This window comes from Schistocerca nitens, chromosome 5, assembly GCF_023898315.1.
Source record: "Schistocerca nitens isolate TAMUIC-IGC-003100 chromosome 5, iqSchNite1.1, whole genome shotgun sequence".
NCBI classification, from domain to species: domain Eukaryota; kingdom Metazoa; phylum Arthropoda; class Insecta; order Orthoptera; family Acrididae; genus Schistocerca; species Schistocerca nitens.
The window spans coordinates 285,611,222-285,630,817 of record NC_064618.1 but is presented as its reverse complement, the minus strand read 5'-3'; the positions used below and the strand labels follow the sequence as shown (position 1 = coordinate 285,630,817).

General features: G+C 43.3%; 1 protein-coding gene across 4 annotated transcripts in view; it reads left to right on the top strand.

Annotated features, from left to right (window-relative positions):
• Window positions 1-2,756: 2,756 nt before the first annotated feature.
• The window catches only part of LOC126259621 (protein maelstrom homolog), a 100,760-nt gene continuing 83,920 nt past the window's right edge, over window positions 2,757-19,596 (top strand). For 2 of the 4 annotated variants that reach the window (XM_049956535.1, XM_049956539.1), the window contains exon 1: window positions 2,757-2,920. The gene's annotated coding sequence lies outside the window, so the exon portion shown is untranslated. The remainder of the gene's footprint in view (window positions 2,921-19,596) is intronic. The other 2 variants (XM_049956536.1, XM_049956538.1) reach the window with 2 other exon arrangements.

The following is a 19,596-nucleotide window of genomic DNA, read 5'->3' as shown; positions in this document are numbered from 1 at the left end:
GTGTGTGTGTGTGTGTGTGTGTGTTCGATACCTAAACCACAGGACCGATTTCAACCAAACTTTTACACATATCCCTTACTGTCCCCTAACAATCGCTGTGGGGGTAAGAACCACCTACCTATCATAGTTCAGGAGGTAATATGACGTCATAAACAATGGGATGCATAAAAACTACTGCATTATACTTGACGTTTAAGTGAACTACTTCTATGCCACAAACTGTATTCGTAATAAATTTCGCAGGCAGTATCCACATATGCCGCTAAATGCACATACAAAATTATATCATGGTACCACACTTCAGGAGACAAGACATGAACAATGAGATGCGTGAAAAACTGCCGAATCTTGTATGACATTTAAATTTATTACTTCTTTGTTACTAATTGTAATCGCACCATATATCGCTGGTAGTGTCCAGATACGCCTCTGAATGTACCTACACAAATATATCACTGTACGACACATAGTTCAAGAGATATGACGTCGTAAACACTGAGATACGTGAAGAAATGTCGCATCAGGCATCAAGTTTTAGTGCGTTTATTCTTTATCACTGAGACGCCCCTACAGTCGAGTCAAGTTGAGGAAATCCCTGACATCTGGCAGCTCTTTTGACGCTTTGCGTCTGCGAAGAGCTAACGGCTGTGGACGAAAACATTAGTAAGCTCTATAGCTATGAAGGGGCGTAGCCACAGAGACGTTTAAAAAATGGCATTGTGGACACGCGAAAGCAGCTGCGCCTAGCGTTTAGTAACTGTTCGGGATCTTTCATTTGGAAACTGTTCTTAAACATTTGTACATTATGCATGTTGCTCTGTACAACTGTTTCATAATTTCCAAGGTGTTTTCAGGAATACATGAAAATGATTTTTTTTTTTCGATACGTGACTACAAACACAGTTAATTTTTGGTATTGGTGACAAAATGAAAGCCCAGGCAATTCTGGGTTTGTCATCACTGCGTTTAGCGGCTTACGTTAATAAAGATGAGTCTTTTTTTACAAAATAAATGGTGGTTGATGGACCATTTCTGAATTCATTTTTGGATTCGGCAGATGCAAGTACACAAGAATCAGCTGGAATTATTTATTTAAAATTTTCATTTTTGACCAGTGCAATTTATTTATATCTTTGTTTCAGCTGTAAGCCTTCAGGCGAAAAGCCACAGAAAGAAAAGCAAATAGTATCTGTTCTTAGTATTTCCCTTTAGCGTAACTTTCAAGAAATTGCGTCTCAGAGAAATGCAGCACTTGAAAATCATTCATTCGAAAACTGAAAAGTATATTTGCCATACGATTGATTTAAGAACTATAACACCAACAAATCATCACAAATTTAATGAAGTGATACTTTACTCAATTTAAAATCGTACAGTGTAGTTACTTTTGCCCAGTATTTCACTTAGCACTATGAGTGTGACAACAGTTCTGCGGACGGTGGCCCAGCGAATGTGTTATGAGGGGAATTCTGATTCTTTGTGTCGCTACCAACTACATTCGCGAAATCAGTTTTTTTAAAAGATCTTTTCTTTTCTATGTTACCCTACTCACCTTCTCACGGTTTGCCAGTTCTACCCATAGATTCACGAAGCATGTCGGATTTTTTTGTTGACCACAGGTACGGTCAACTTGTGAATTTCATTTATTTATATTCACCTTTTCCTGGCTGGAATATTTTCTGCAATGGATCAGACCTTAAGTTCATCCAGATGAGCATTGCATGTACTCATGCGCAAGCAACTGAAGAGTACCTTGTGTTAAACATAGTTTGTAATTTATAGAATCCCTTGCCAGTTACGAATTCTTAGTAATCATGTTACATGAAAGTTAACTGACAAATTTGGAAACAAGTATACTAAAAATATAAACTCCTGTACGACAACATTTTCTTTTCGGGTGTGTGGTCATTTTACTTTCATTCTCTCAGAATGGGCTGTTTTCCTATCACCAGAACTAGTTGGTTCGGTCTTCTCGGGTTTTTCTTCCAGGCCAACTCTACACACTTGCTTTCGTCAGTAAATTGTGCAGCAGGAGGATGGTTTGAGGAGATAGCGAGGGGGGGTGGGCGCATTTCTCATACACTTCTATAAGCAATTGGATAACCTTCAGTTCTCTGGAATATAGTACCGTGGTTTTTTTTTTTGCGTCATCTTTAAATGGCATAACAGGTCTCGAAACTCAGTTGTATAAAAAATTTTAGTCTAGCGGGCTGTTTTCCTATCACCAGAACTAGTTGGTTCGGTCTACTCGGGTTTTTCTTCCAGGCCAACTCTACACACTTGCGTTCGTCAGTAAATTGTGCAGCAGGAGGATGGTTTGAGGAGATAGCGAGGGGGGGTGGGCGCATTTCTCATACACTTCTATAAGCAATTGGATAACCTTCAGTTCTCTGGAATATAGTACCGTGGTTTTTTTTTGCGTCATCTTTAAATGGCATAACAGGTCTCGAAACTCAGTTGTATAAAAAATTTTAGTCTAGCCCCCCCCCCCCCCCCCTCGCCGCGCTCCGCCACACCACAGTCGCACAAGACTTTCCAATCGTGACCTTGCTCCCTAAAAGTTTTCTGTCTGGAATATCAAGTTGTGTTATTCCTGCTTCTCCCAGTTCTTCTGTTACCGTACAGATTCATTTTACGATGTTTCAGTTTAAGCTTATTCTGTGTGGTTTCGGTCAAATGCTCCGCGTTTACCAGATACAAAACTCAAATGTTTAACATCCTGGCCGATTGGCGCGCTGCTGTGCTGCTATCGCAGTGGCTGGCTATGGCTACAAACTGGAGCGTCGAGGAGTAACAGAGCGGGAGCTTAGCTTTTTGTGATCTGCGAAGTGTTTGAGTAAAGTGCGGCCTGTTATTGTAGGTGTTTTGTGCGTACAAGTTCGATCTTATTGAGTGAGTGTTAAATAGTTGGATTATATAGGTAACTAGCTTACTGATGTCATTACGACAATGTTTTTATTGATTGGTGTAGTGTAACAATATATATATTGTAGAATGAAATTTGCTACCGTATGGGAAGTTCGCCCATTGTGTTCAGTTTACAGATTATTTTATTTCGAATGATGCAGTAGCCTGTAAATAATTGAATCGATCATATTTATTTATGTGACGTTTATTTGTTTGTGAGAAAATTAGGTCTACCTGTGGCGTCTTCGCATAGAGTACACTCAAGCCTGATTAATTTAGAGTTAAATTAAGTATTTGGAAGGGTAACTCAGCATACTAGTTCGGTTATAGCTTTTGTCTAATAAGCTATAAGATAAGTTTTTGTTAGACGCACTGTTCTGGTGTTGAGCTTTTCTGCACAATTTATGAAAAAAAAAAAAAAACCTATGACGTCGCAGTTTAGAAATTCCACCCGTAGCCATGGAAAGAAATTATGAATGAATGTCTTTTAGATTTCTTAAAAAGTTGAAGAGAAATGAGAACATGAGACCTTATCTACATTATCACGTTCGTAATTAGACGTTATTCTCATGCAGTGCTTGGGTCTAATTGCGAAGGGCAATCGCTATGTTACATGTCACAGTAAATCATCAGTAGCTGTATCCAGAATAAGGCTTTTATACTAGTTTTATTTCAGACAGGTCGCGCTAACGTAGTCTCAGTAATGATAGGCCAAGTATCAGCACATTACAGTATAGTTCAGGTTAGGAAACCCATCTTTACCACCATGTGGAATTTGTAACAGATGTGGCTTATGTGTTCTCCCAATGTAATTACTTACCCTACCATGATTTAGCATTGTCACTATACATTTCTTGGTACTTCAGAAATGGAAGTTTTTTGTTTCCATTGATGTGATTGCAGGAATCTGCCCCTTCTAACATTTTCAAAATAAGTTACCATTATCTTAATTACCATCCAAACAATATAAAATTGGAAGGTTGTATACAGTACACCAAGGGTTGTAGGAAAAAATCTCAACAATCAAGAGAGGTAAAGATGTATACATGCGTTTGAGTTTTTATTTTGCTAAACAAATGTGGTTCATCATCACAATAAAATCAGTATGTATTTTGCTACGTATTGTTTCTGTAAAAAAATTAATGGTTTTTAAATTTTATCTTGTTTGTATTGGAGGGCAGCATGGAGGTTAAAAATCGTAGAGGGAGACCAAGAGATGAATACACTAAGCAGATTCAAAGGGATGTAGGCTGCAGTACGTACTGGGAGATGAAGCAGCTTGCACAGGATAGAGTAGCATGGAGAGCTGCATCAAACCAGTCTCAGGACTGAAGACAACAACAATAATGTGAAATAAACTGTTGAAATTCCAAGGACACTGAATAATATCCTTTTGACGTACCTTATATTTTAAGTGATTGAACTTGTTAAAATAAACTAGTGTTTGTTAGGATGAGAAATGTATGATTGCATAGCCACAGTCAAGTAGGTAGGGCAGATGGCAGAATTGTGTTCACTGGTAGGTTCAGCTAACAGTATTTGCAAAAAAGAAAAGAAAGTTGATTCAGTTTTGTTTTAAGCAATACTACACATAGTAGACATTATTTATAACAGTAACTTTAGCAGATTGCACAAAATCCCCTGCAAATTTGTTAAGTTCTTCCAGTTGTTTTTGGATTATCAACAACTGCAACATATGGGGCATGGGAACTGGGCAAAAAGCCTCTCATTTTGATGAGTGGAGTGACAGCAAAAGTCTTAAAGGATGCATAAATTGTATAGTAACATCAGTTAGTTCAGTAATTATTTTAGATTGCCACATGTTGGGATATTTCCAAAGCTACAAATGTTGATGTGATGTAGACTTGCTTGTTGATTTCACATGGAAAAGTTTAAACCAATGTAAAAAGAAAATACAAATTCAGCTCCTGACTACCCCCTGGCCACTGAAATGTTCTCAACAAAATATTCAAAATACATTTAAGGCATTTAAATGTTCATCATGGAACCACAGAATCTTTACAAAAGAGAAGTGTTTCATAACAGAACCAAAGCCAAACAGGGAGAACTGAAACTTCATATAACTGATCTAGCAATAAATTTTTACCAAAGTGATGGACAGTTTAGTATCGGTACAGATGTTTTAAGCAGAGGGAGAAAACTGTGTGTAGGAAAAAAGTTGCTTTTTCAACAGGTTATACGAAATGTATTCAAATTTTAAAAGCAAATATCCAGAAATTAAATCAGGATTTTATTTGTTGAGTTTTCATCCTAAATTGTATCAGCAGATGCTATTGATACTCCCGCTGAATCTCTCCACAATTCATCAGAACGTAATTTTGTTAGCGAATATAGTACAGTTTGGAGAAAGTAAGAGGTGTATTATTTAAAATGTTAGGCCCTAGAGTGTGAAAACCCAACCTCTGCCTGTATGTTAAAAAGTTGTAATGAGTGCCGTCTAAAAGCAGCACTGCTGTTTCCTAAAACAAAAAGCTTTTAAAACTGCATTGAAGGTGAAATCAACAAATTTCAGCAGGCAGGACACACATGTACTGGAAACCTTGCTAACTTTATTGAGAATCTGCTATTTAAATTGGGAAAATTTAGCCACATTCTTACATTGCAAAGTCTCATTCAGAATATGACACTTAAAGAATAATCTGATGTAAAGGTTGCTACAATATTAATAGACTTCAATGAAAATAACACTCTTACTATCCATGCCAAAGCCCAACAGACATCTGGCTCTTGCACTGTGCATCCTATTATAATTAATCTAAGGAATACGGAAGGTGACAGATTAATTAAGTCTTTTAATGTGATGACACAAAACGTGTCTGCATAGACCAAAAAAAACTCAAGAAACTGTGGCTGAATTCATGGAAGATGCTAAAAAACTGTTTATTTTAGTGCTAGCCAGTTCAATAAAAAATTAAATTTTATAAACCCATGTCTTGTTCTAAATTGTTGTAATATCAGGGTTGACTGAACATTGTTTTGAACTAGCCGTGTGAAAACAGTGCAGTTTCACAGGAGGGACGGTTAAGAGATTAGCACAACAGAAAATTTTTCAAGGCCCCCTAGGAAATAAAATAGCATGTGCATCATATTAGTTTCAGTTTTGCAGTGTTATAACCAGTGCTAAGTTTGTCCCCCCCCCCCCTCCCCCCGCCTTAAAGACTCTGTAAATCACACACACATTGAACCAGGTAGAACTTCATTTCTGGAAGTTTCTTACATTGGGGAACTTGGAAGCAAGGGGGTCACTAGTGATGGAGCCTACTTTGATATATAATTTAAGGAATATAGTGGCATTATTCAGTGAAGAAAATTTGGTTCCATCAAACGTCACTATTTCCAGTCGGGGGTAGTTGAGGATTTGTAACTCTCTCGCAATGGCTAAATATACCAGTCACGAATCTTGCTGCTCGACCTTCTCAATCTCTTGAATGAGACCCAACTGGTAAGGGTCCCATACAGATGAACAATACTCTAAGACTGGACGAACTAATGTATTGTAAGCTATTTCCTTTGTTGAAGGACTGGGTCGCTTCAGGATTCTACCAATAAACCACAATCTAGAGTTCACCTTACCCATTACTTGTGTAATCTGATCATTCCATTTGAGATCATTTCGAATAGTCACACCCAGATACTTGACTGACGTTACCGCTTACAAAGACTGATCATTTATTTTGTACTTGTACATTAATGGGGATTTTCGCCTTGTTATATGCAGTAGGTTACACTTGCTAATATTGAGAGATAACTGCCAGTCATTACACCACACATTTATTTTCTGCAAATCCTCATTGATTTGTTCATAACTTTCGTGTGATACTACTTTCCTGTAGACTACAGCATCATTGGCAAACAGTATAAGGCCGCTGTCAATACTATCAACAATATCGTTTGTGTAAATCGTAAAAAGCAGAGGACCTATTAAGCTACCCTGGGGCACACCTGAAGTTACTCTTGTTTCTGTTGAAGTTACCCTGTTCAGGACGACATACTGCTCCCTGTCTTTCTATCCAACTGCATATGTCATTGGATAGCGTACGCGCGCACTTTTTGTAGCAAGCGACAGTGCGGAACTGAGTCGAACGCCTTTTGAAAGTCGAGAAATATGGCATCAACCAGCACAAAGAGGGCCAGCTGTGTCTTGCATGACTGCTGTTTCCTAAAACCCGCTGGTTTCTGCAGATGAGCTTCTCATAGTCTAGAAAGGTCATTATGTTTGAACACAAAATATGTTCTATGATTCTACAACAAATCGATGTCAGTGAAATTGGCCGGTAATTATGTGCATCCGATTTTCTACCCTTTTTATAGATTGCTGTGACCTGGGTCTTCTTCCAGTCCTGTGGAACTTTCCGCCGTTCCAATGATTTCTGATAGATGACGGATAAGAATGGTGCTATATTTGTAGCATAGTCAACATATAATCTTACGGGGATACAGTCTGGGCCAGATGCCTTTCTGGCGTCTAAGGATCTTAACTGTTATACAATCCCAGATACACTAAACACTATGTCAGCCATCCTTTCATTTGTTCGATAATTGAAAGGGGGAATGGTGCTGCAGTCCTCTATCATAAACGAGTTTTTGAAATCTAGGTTTAGAATTTCGGCCTTCTGTTTATCATCATCAGTTACATTACCCATACTGTCAGCAAGAAAAGGTATTAAATTATTTGTAGCGTTCATAGATTTTACGTACAACCAAAATTTTTTGGGGTTATTTTTAGAATCTGCAGATAAAATATTGCTTTCAAATTCGTTAAGAGTCTCTCATTGTCCTTCTGACAGCTGCTTTCATTTCGCATAATTTCTTTTTGTCAGCGGGGCAGTGACTGCGTTTAAAACGACTGTGCAAAATTCTCTGCTTTCTCAGCAACTTCCTAATATGTTTATTGTACCAAGGTGGATCCTTTCCCTCCACTTACTTTCACTAGGCACATACTTCTCTAGCTCATTGTGGACAATAACTTTAAATTCCGACCAAAGATGCTCAATATCTTTATGTCCCGTGGTGAATGCTTGAAGTTGAGTATGAAGATATTCATTAATAACACTTTTACTTCCTCAAAAAGATCAAGTCTGTTTGTCGCCAAGATATCTAATACGTTCCCATCTCGAGTTCGTTTTCTAACCAATTGCTCAAGGTTTTATGTTGAGAGTGCTCCTAGAATGACTCCATACGAATCTGTGCTTATGCCCCCTGTGATAAACATGTAATGTTCCCAGTCAATGGATGCTAGATTAAAGTCTCCACCTATAACTAATGGATAATTTGGATATTTGCTTCCTATGTACTCAAGACTTTCCCTGAAATGTTCTGCGACGTTTGTTGCGGATGCTGGTGGTCTATAAAAACATCGTAATACGATGGTCAATCCTTGTCTGATTGACTGCTCTATCCAGACTATTTCACAGTCCGATGCAGTATCGATCTCAACTGCGTTTAAACAGCTTTTAACTTCCTGAACATTGTCCAATCAGAGTTCAAAATTTCACTGCTTTTTATTTCTGGTTTTAACCAGCTTTCAGTACCTAATACAATATTGGCATTGCTACTGTTTATTTCAAAGATTAATTTGGGGATCTTGCTACAGACACTTCGACAATTTACTAACATGAAATTAAGCATATTTAAATCCTTTGGAATGACCTGTTCAGGCGAACTAGCAATTTTTACAGTTGTACCACCCACATCAGTGTCGTGAACTGGTAATTTTTCGAGCCAGTGGTTTGTTTCCCATAGGGAGGAACCTAATCTAAAAAAAAAAACCCATGTGCACGCCACAAGTACTGTGCTACCTATGTAGCTGCTTCCTGTGTGTAGTGCACCCCTGATCGATCGAGGGTCATCTTACAACCTTCCACCCCATAGCGTAGGTCGAGGAATCTACAACCATTTTCGTCACAGAGTCGACATACCCTTTGGTTTAGATTCTCCACTAGACTCCAAACTAGAGGACCCCGGTCCACCCTGGGTACAAGGCTGCAGATCGTCAGCTTGGCTTCCACTCCTCGAGAGATGGAGGCTGTCTTCGCCAATTTAGCCAGCCGTCGAAAGGACCCAAGGATTTCCTCGGAACCCCGACGACAGTTGGTGCCGACATGTGCAACAATCTGCAGCTGGCTGCACCCCGCACGCTCAATAGCTGCCGGAAGAGCTTCTTCCACATCCTGGACAAGGCCCCCAAGCAAGCACACAGAGTGAACATTGGACTTCTTCCCCGCCCTAGCCGCTATGTTCCTGAGGGGCTCCATGACGCGCCAAACATTGGAGCTCCCAATAACTAACAAACCCCTACCCCCACGTGCCTGTCCAGACCTTGCTGAAGGAGCAGCCACTATCCTGGCAGCCTGGCAGAAAGTGCAGTCTGATCCGGCTCAGCCTCCACCCCCCGCCCCTCCCCCCAGCATCAGATAGCACGCTGAATCTATTAGCAAAATGCATGGGATTTGGCAGGAGCCTGCGTCCCTCATGCAGCCTTCGCCTTGAGGCTCGAGATCTCGACACAGTCTGCCACCCGCACTGAGGTGAGAGTGGGCCAGCCGGCTCAGTTGCACCTGAGGTCGGCTCAGTGACATAGAGCTGTGACATACCCCCCCCCCCCCCCCCCCTGCACATCTAGTACAGCAGAGGGTGCGGTGCCCCAGGCACCCCATCCCCACCACACCTCAAGGTGGCACTCTGGAGCTTGTTGATTGTGGCCAACAAGGCTTCCAGCTGCGTTTGGACTTTGGCCAACCTCCTGAATCCGCATACAACAGACACAGTCCCTACCCATGCAGCTAATAACTGATTTACTATAAAAGGAAACCTAGTGTCACACAAGGTTAACAGCTACACTCTAGTTGGCAGAAAGTACACCCAATAATGAAAATAAAAATTTATGGTAGAAGAGATCTGGTGCTTATTTTCCTGCTAGGGGCTATTTAGTGAATACTAAAGAATAAGACAGTGGCCTACAGTAAACCTGCTAGGGGCTATCTAGTGAATATTATAAACGAATTAAACAGTGACGTACGGTAAGCTGCACCTACTGATTATCCTTCGTATTTGTAATTTAAACAAGCGTTTATGTACACGTGAAAGTAACCTAATAAAACTATAAAAAATGCTACCTTAAATGTACCGAGTCTTAACGATCACTAAAGCCCACAACAAGCTAAGGAATTCACTGTCAGTATCACTATTCCTAATAAAACGTATAAAAACTGCTACCTTCAATGTGTCAAGTCTAAATGACACTAATAAACGTGACTACTGAGTATTGTACACTAACTTAAACTGATTAACCCTCGTATTGGTAATGTAAACAAACAGTTATGTTCGCGCAAAAAATAACCTAATAAAACATGTAAAAACTGCTACCTTCAATGTACTGAGCCTAAATGACACTAATAATTGCAAATACTAAGAATGGTGCACTGAACGTATTTAATGTCTGTTAAGAATGTAAACAAACGTTTGCATATGCCCGGAACTGTCCTAAATAGAAACTTAGCTTATCTTATTCAGACAGGAAGTATCACAATACAATGAAAGTAAATCCTTGAAAAATATAAACGCAATTATGCTTTTATGAGAATAGGACAGGTGGTTGGCCATGGCCTTGATAAAGGGAACAGTCCCATCATTTGCGTCAAATAAACCACAGAAAACCTAAATCAGGATAGTTGGACACAGCAGACCCCACCTTCCTGAATATGAGATCATTGTCTTGCTAACTGTACTGCTTCATTTGTCTTAATGCCCTGCCTTCCGTCCACCTGAAAACTGAATAAACATCCCCTGATGATGAGTTAGACATTAGAAGTTGCTATCATGCATATGATTTTCTTGTAAAAGCATTGTAATGTGAAAAGGAGTTGTAGTTACCCCCTTCCATTAATCACCTCTAACATTTGATTGTGCAGTAGGCTTGATTGTGCAGTAGGCTTTGAGAGGAATGTCTTTGATGCTGCTTTTGATTTATTTAACAAAAAGAGAAGTTTATGTGCTTTATTCAGAAAGAAAATATGACTGTTGTAAATTATGTCTACTGTACATGTTGTGTTGTTTAAAAAGATTAAGTTTAGGTTATTGAAGTACTGTTGATAGAGCCTGTTCCTTTTATAAATTCAATCACTTAAAATATCAGTTATGCCTAAAGTATGTTATTCAGACACTTGTAATTTTGGTTATTTATTTTAGGTTCTAAAGATTAAAATAAACCATTTGTTACAAAAACAAAAAGTAACAAAGAAGCAAAAAACAGATTATTTTACAAGCAAATTTTGGGCATTATCCTTTTTCTGTATGTGCTGTTTTATGTAATGGTGAACACATTTTTTTAGCAAAATAGAATACAAAATATAAGTAGACCCCCTACATTTTTCCGTATCTTGATGGTTTTAAGTAAAGGCATGAATTTTTTCCCAACAATTCTCATACTGCAGAGTATAAAACATCCAAATTTCACAGTATTATGAAAAGAATAGTTGCTGCTTGCCATATAGTGGAGATGCTGAGTTGCAGATAGGCACAACAAAAAGACTGTCAGAATGTGAACTTTTGGCCAGCAGGGCCTTAGTTTAAAACAGACAACACACACGTTGTGTACACATGAGAGACCACAGTCTCTGGGTTCAGCTGTCAGAGAGATAGATAGAGAGAGAGAGAGAGAGAGAGAGAGTGTATTTTTTTTCACTTTACGGCATTGTGTCTTTCATGCTATCACAATTTTACAAACAACAGAACTTACTTCGAAATATGATAAAATGCAAACAGAAAGATAAAATGCTGACATAAGGTATGATTACTTACCTCCATAGGAAGAAGAAATGAGCCAAATCTGAGACGATGGGTGAGGAAATCGTTTTTCTTTTTTTTCCCCACTGTGTTAATTGAACACCATCTGATAGTTACATGCATACTGTGTCATTACTATGTATCTGTCTTTCCTTTGTTGGTTAAATTTTTATGCATCTGTATTGCACTTTCAGCCACTGTAGCACAACAAACAGAGAAGGAAAGAACGGCTCTTGGATAGATCTTTAATGCACTGTAGCATTGAAACTACACTCCTGGAAATTGAAATAAGAACACCGTGAATTCATTGTCCCAGGAAGGGGAAACTTTATTGACACATTCCTGGGGTCAGATACATCACATGATCACACAGACAGAGCCACAGGCACATAGACACAGGCAACAGAGCATGCACAATGTCGGCACTAGTACAGTGTATATTCACCTTTTGCAGCAATGCAGGCTGCTATTCTCCCATGGAGACGATCGTAGAGATGCTGGATTGCTGGACGTGCAGACCGCGTGAGACGACGCTTCATCCAGTCCCAAACATGCTCAATGGGGGACAGATCCGGAGATCTTGCTGGCCAGGGTAGTTGACTTACACCTTCTAGAGCACGTTGGGTGGCACGGGATACATGGCGGACGTGCATTGTCCTGTTGGAACAGCAAGTTCCCTTGCCGGTCTAGGAATGGTAGAACGATGGGTTCGATGACGGTTTGGATGTACCGTGCACTATTCAGTGTCCCCTCGACGATCACCAGTGGTGTACGGCCAGTGTAGGAGATCGCTTCCCACACCATGATGCCGGGTGTTGGCCCTGTGTGCCTCGGTCATACGCAGTCCTGATTGTGGCGCTCACCTGCACGGCGCCAAACACGCATACGACCATCATTGGCACCAAGGCAGAAGCGACTCTCATCGCTGAAGACGACACGTCTCCATTCGTCCCTCCATTCACGCCTGTCGCGACACCACTGGAGGCGGGCTGCACGATGTTGGGGCGTGAGCGGAAGACGGCCTAACGGTGTGCGGGACCGTAGCCCAGCTTCATGGAGACGGTTGCGAATGGTCCTTGCCGATACCCCAGGAGCAACAGTGTCCCTAATTTGCTGGGAAGAGGCGGTGCGGTCCCCTACGGCACTGCATAGGATCCTACGGTCTTGGCGTGCATCCGTGCGCCGCTGCGGTCCGGTCCCAGGTCGACGGGCACGTGCACCTTCCGCCGACCACTGGCGACAACATCGATGTACTGTGGAGACCTCATGCCCCACGTGTTGAGCAATTCGGCGGTACGTCCACCCGGCCTCCCGCATGCCCACTATACGCCCTCGCTCAAAGTCCGTCAACTGCACATACGGTTCACGTCCACGCTGTCGCGGCATGCTACCAGTGTTAAAGACTGCGATGGAGCTCCGTATGCCACGGCAAACTGGCTGCCACTGACGGCGGCGGTGCACAAATGTTGTGCAGCTAGCGCCATTCGACGGCCAACACCGCAGTTCCTGGTGTGTCCGCTGTGCCGTGCGTGTGATCATTGCTTGTACAGCCCTCTCGCAGTGTCCGGAGCAAGTATGGTGGGTCTGACACACCGGTGTCAATGTGTTCTTTTTTCCATTTCCAGGAGTGTACATATTTGCAGAATAACAAATAAACCACAGTAGTCATAACATGTAAGCTTTCAAGGCCGGCGTCTTCATTAAGTAAAACTTCCGGGCTGAATTGCGGTGGTCTATATATAAAACTACTACTCCTTCCTGACGTTTCGTTGCCTACTGCGGGCAACATCTTCTGAGGTGAGTCACTCTTGGGTTAAATTGCTGGGAGCGAAGCCGTGACTTTTATATTCTATGTTGTTATGAATACTTGTCTGTTATCCCACGAATAGGTCATGACTTCCAGGAGTGTCGTTAAACTGTTTTCTGCTGCATTTTCCAAGTCTTTTGCAATTTTGTATGATGGTGGAAGGCTGGGACATAAAAGCACAGCTTGGATTGGCAGAAAAAATGTGGTTATGGTGACAGATTTGTCTGTAGCATAGCTAGAAGTCTAGGTTAGGTTGGTAGTAAACAGTTTGGCTGTTGGTCGCCGAAGCCAATGAATGTGAAAGCAAAAAACCTGGTTGTGGTGGCAGACTGATCTGTTGTGTAGTCAGAGGTCTAGATTAAGTTGAAATGCAATAATTTGGTTGAGAGTTGGCAAAGCAAAATTTGGGGAAAGGAAATGCAACAAATGCCATGAAATTGTAAGAATTGGGTGTTCAGTGTAACTCAGCAAGGGTTGAAAAAATTTTTCCTTTAGCCTGTTGAATTTTGGACTAAGGAAGTGTTGGTAAGAATAATAAACAAAAAGAGCCTCCCTGGGATGACGATCATTAGTGATTGGTTCAGCTCACACAACACTCAAGGTACTGAAGGTTTTCAGCACCTTAAAGTGAACCACAATGTGAACTTTGTTGATTTGAAAGATTTTTTTTCCTCACACACAGTATGTGGATGGATAGTGACATGGTGTCAGAGCCCCAGAGGTGCATCCCACGATGTGAGAGAAAGACCAAACATTTTGGGTGTTACTTAGCTGAGTATATGTTCCGTAGAGCACATAGCCAGAAAGAAATTATATCACTTTTTTGTTAAAGCTGGTAAATTTTACCCACCCGGCAGAGTTGTAATGTAATAATTCTTTTGAAGAGTGTTAGCAAGCACGGCTAGTTGACTATAATTCCGTGCCTTTTGGGGAAACCGGCTCCTTCAGTTTCAACGTTACAGGGATGTTACAGCACCACTTTGTGTGGTACTGTACTACTTGTACATCACATTGGAATATCTGCTTCATTTGAGTTTCATTCTTAAATGTTGCTGTTGTTGTTGTTGTTGTTTCTGTATTCGCACATTGAAATTGTGATGATATGATTGGCTGATTACACAACGTCTAATGTGCTAATATTCTGTGTTCTGATTGGCTGAGGAGATAGTGTCCTGTGCCCAATTTGTGTAACAAAACACATCGTCTCCCTTGCAGGTCCGGGGTTTAGAATAAGCCCGAGGTGTTCCTGCCTGTCGTATGAGGCGACTAAAAGGAGTTTCACACGTTTCAGCCTTTGTGATGGTCCGCTGTGGGGTTTGACCTCCATTCTTCAAAATTTTCCCAAAGAACGAGCCAATTGGAGAAGGGAGCCTAACAAGGTGCGTTGTGTCCATCGTGCATTGAGATCTTTAGCCCACTTTCTCATCGTCGCATTGCAGTTCTGCTCATTCTCCATCTCTTGAGCGAGGACACCTTCCAGGGTGTTTTTTTCACCATGCACTATGCAGTGTCGATTCCTGCGTTGACGATGACCATGGACTTCTTTGCACCTGATATCCAGCATGGTAGCCAGTCCGTTGTGGTGGGGCCGCCATGTACCATGTTGCTTGTAGCCCCCTGACCACACAGGGATTGCTCTGCTGAAGCCTGTGCCGATAAACCCCCAAGTATGCCAAGGGGTAAATGCCCATCCCCCTGGGGCATCGGGACTCTCGGTTATGGCCATCCTGCCAGGTGGCCTTTGCTGCGGCTGGGTGGCACCCATGGGGAGGTCCCGTGGTCGGAGTGGGTGGCATCTGGGCGGATGATACGTGATGAAGCATAGTCCAACATCTGAACACCAGCAGTCTCTGATCACGAGCTCAATTCAACGCACAGAAGTACGACCCCAAATCGTTCCCCTCCCCGGCAACACCATGGGAGGAATGCCAGGCTAAGGATGGCAACGGATCTTATTCGCCCCAGTACCTGGTATGTTTGAGAGCTGATGGGGAATCTTTCATGATGATGAAGCCTGAGTTTTTTGTTGAGCATTTAGAGGACAAGTTCAGGGAGGTGGAGGGCTGGACCAAAATGAGATCTGGGTCAGTCTTGATCAAAACAGCATCCTCAGCCCAGTCACGGGAGTTACTCACTTGTGACAAGCTGGGGAATATCTGTAACCATCAAGCCCCTTAAGGCCTTAAATATGGTCCAGGGTATCAATATTTCTCAGAGACCTTCTTTTGCAGTCCGATGATGAGCAGCACGCCAATCTAGAGCGGCTAGGTGTACATTTCGTCCGGTGCATCCACTGGGGTCCGGAGGATAATCAAGTGCCACTGGTGGCTTCATCTTGGCCTTTGAGGGTGATACATTGCCTGAGAAGGTCAAGGTGATGGTCTACCAGTGTGATGTAAAGCTCTATATCCCTCCCCCGATGCAGTGCTTTAAGTGCTGGAATTTTGGCCATATGTCTTCCCACTGTACTTCCAGCGTCACGTGCCCAGATTGCGGACGCCCATCACATCCCAATACTCCATGTACCCCGCCTCCCATCTGTGTCAGCTGCGGAGAGCACCATTCGCCTTGCTCGCCTGACTGCAGGATTCTTCAGAAAGAAAGGAAAATCATGAAGTACAAGACCCTGGACAGACTGACCTACAGTGAGGCTAAGAGAAAATTTGAACACATGCATCCTGTGCGTATGAGATCGTCTTACGCCGCCACTACAACAGTTCTGGCACCATCAGCTCCGCCAACCCAGGTCGCCTCTCGGAGCCGGAAGACTACACCTGCCCCACTGATGATGGGGACATTTCCCTCCCTGTTGCCCATGCACCACCTACTTCAGGAGCAACACCTACCCCCCCCCCCCCCCCCCAAAAAAAAAAAAAAAAAACCATCGGCAATGTCTGTCTCCACTTCTAAGCTGGAGAAACGTAAGTCTTCTTCAGCTTCTCTCACTAGAAGTCCCTTGGGTCATTCCCTTCCCAGGTTTCTTCTAGTGGGAAAGACTAAACCCGCCAGTGGCTGAAGAGCCCAAAAGCAGCTGATCGTAGGGCTTCACTCTCATCCTCAGTCCCGGAAACTGAGCCAGTGAAATCCTCCCAGCCAGGGAAACCCAAGGAGCAGCAAGAGAAATCTGAAAAGAAAACCCCTAAGACCAAGGAAATTGCAGTGGCACACACACCACCACTACCTACAAGCTCTGTGGCTGAGGATGGGGTGGAGATTTTGGCTGCCGCTGAGGTCTAGATTTCGCCAGACTCTCAGACACAATGGCTACAGACTGCTCAGGCAATAAATCGGTGGCAGGAGGTGACTATGAGGTGTAAACTGCCTCATTGAATGTTCCATGCCTTTCCAGTCTCACGATATCATCCTCCAGTGGAATTGCAGCGGTTTTTTCCACCGCCTGGCTGAGCTACGGCAACTGTTAACCTTTACACCTGCTTTCTGAATTGCCCACCAGCAAACCTGGTTCCCAGCAATGCGGGCCCCTGCCCTCCATGGCTTTATGGGATATTACAGGAACTGTAGCGACTATAATCAAGTGTCAGGTGGGGTTTGCGTTTATGTCCTAAACTCGGTCTGTAGTGAATATGTGCCCCTTCAAACCCCTCTTGAAGCTGTGGCTGTCAGAATGACGACACAGGAAATAACTATCTGCAATGTATATCTTCCTCCAGATGGTGCAGTACTCCTGAATGTATTAGCTGCACCGATTGATCAACTCCCTAAACCTTTCCTTCTTCTGCGGGATTTATATGCTTGTGGGGTGGTACCATGCTTACTGGCTGAGGCAGAGATGTTGAAACTTTACTGTTGCAATTCGACCTCTGCCCTTTAAATACTGGGGCCGCTACACATTTCAGTGTGGCCCATGGTAGTGTCTCATCCATTCATTTATGAATTTGTAGCCCAGGACTTTTCCCATCTATCCACTGGAAAGTACATGACGACGTGTGTGGTAGTGACGGCTTCATCTTCCTGTCACTGTTCCTGCGTCAGGCACACAGACGACTGCCCAGATGGGCTTTGAACAAGGCGGACTGGGAAACTTTGACCTCTGCCGGCACCGCTGAATCTCTCCCACAAGTAACATCGATGTCATGGTTGAGTAGGTGACTAGCAGTTTTCTACGGCAGAAAACGAGATCCCTCCTCCTTTAGGGTGCCCGAGGTGTAAGGCAGTCCCTTGGTGGCCACCAGAAGTCGCTGAAGCAATTAAAGAGCGTCGGCGAGCTCTACAGCGGCATAAGTGGCACCCTTCCTTGGAGCATTTCATAGCCTTTAAACGGCTCTGTGCCAGTGTTCGCTACCTTATCAAAAAACGGTAGAAGCAGTGTTGGGAGAGTTTCATCTCCACTATTAATTGCCACGTCACCTTCTCAAGTCTGGGCAAAGATCAAACGTCTTTTCGGGTACCAGGCCCCAACAGCTGTCCCCGGTATTACCATAAATGGCGAATTATGTACCGATGCAAACGTGATTGCCGAGCACTTTGCTTGAGCCTCTGCTTTGGAGATTTACCACCCAGCCTTTCATGCACTCAAACAGCGGCTGGAAGGGAATGTCCTCTCATTCACTACACGCTGCAGTGAATCCTATAATGCCCCATTTACAGAGTGGGAGCTGCTCAGTGTCCTTGCACATTGCCCCGACACAGTTCCTGGGCCTGATCGCATCCACAGCCAGATGATTGAACATATCTCATCTGACTACAAGCAGTATCTTCTCGTCCTCTTCAACCGGATCTGGTGCGATGGCGTCTTTCCATCGCAATGGCGGGAGAGCACCATCATCTCAGTGCTCAAACCCCGTAAAAACCCGCTTGATGTGGATAGCTATCGGCCCATCAGCCTCACAAATGTTCTTTGTAAGCTTATGGTATGTCAGTGGTTGGGTTGGGTCCTGGAATCATGTGGCTTGTTGGCTCCATGTCAGGGCGGCTTCCTCCAGGTTCGCTCTACCACTGATAATCTTGTGTTCATCAAGTGTGCCATCCGAACATTTTTTTCCAGACGGCAACACCTGATTGCCGTCTTTTTTTGACTTACTTATAGCATATACATGACTTGGGGAGGACATCATATCCTTGCCATATTGTATGAGTGAAATCTCCGGGGACCACTCCTAATTTTTATCCAAAACTTCCTGCCACTCCATACTTTTCGTGTCCAAGTTGGTGATTCCCATAGTTCCGTCCATATCTAGGAGAATGTAGTCCCCCAGGGCTCTGTATTGAGTGTGTCTCTATTTTTAGTTGCCATTAACGGTCTATCAGCAGCTGTTGGACCCTCCGTCTCAGCTTCTCTGTATGCAGACAACTTCTGCATTTCATACTGCTGCTCCTGTTGCTGAGCGGTGCCTCCAGGGAGCCATACACAAGGCGCAGTCATGGGCTCTAGCCCACGGCTTCCAGTTTTCAGCTGCAAAGGCGTGTGTCATGCATTTCTGTCGGCATCGTACCATTCATCCGGAACCCGCACTTTACCTTAATGACAATCCACTGACTGTAGTGGAGTCATGTCAATTCCTAGGACTGGTTTTCGACACTTTATTGACTTGGCTCCCCCACCTTCATCAGCTTAAGCAGAAGTGCTTGCAGCACCTCAATGCCCTCCGTTACCTGAGCAACACCAATTGGGATGCAGATCACTGTACGCTGCTGTTGCTCTACAGAGCCCTTGTCCAATCCCGAATTGACTATGGATGGTTTATAGTTTGGCAGCACCTTCAGCTTTGCATTTACTCGACCCTGTGCACCACTGAGGGGTTCGATTAGTGACAGGAGCTTTTAGGATGAGTCCGGTTACCAGGTACTGGTGGAGGCTGGTGTCCCTCCACTGCACATCAGATGTGCACAACTGCTTGCCAGTTACGCAGCACACATTCATAGTTCCCCTCAGCATCAGAATTACCATCTCCTTTTCCTGCCCGCGGCAGTCCATCTCCCGCATCGGTGGCCCAGATCGGGGCTAACGATTGCGGTTCATGTGCGGTCCCTTCTCTCCAAACCGGAGTCCTTTTCTTTACCACCTCTGCTTGCGGTCCATTCACGTACGCCTCCATGGTGTACACCTCGGCTGCGGC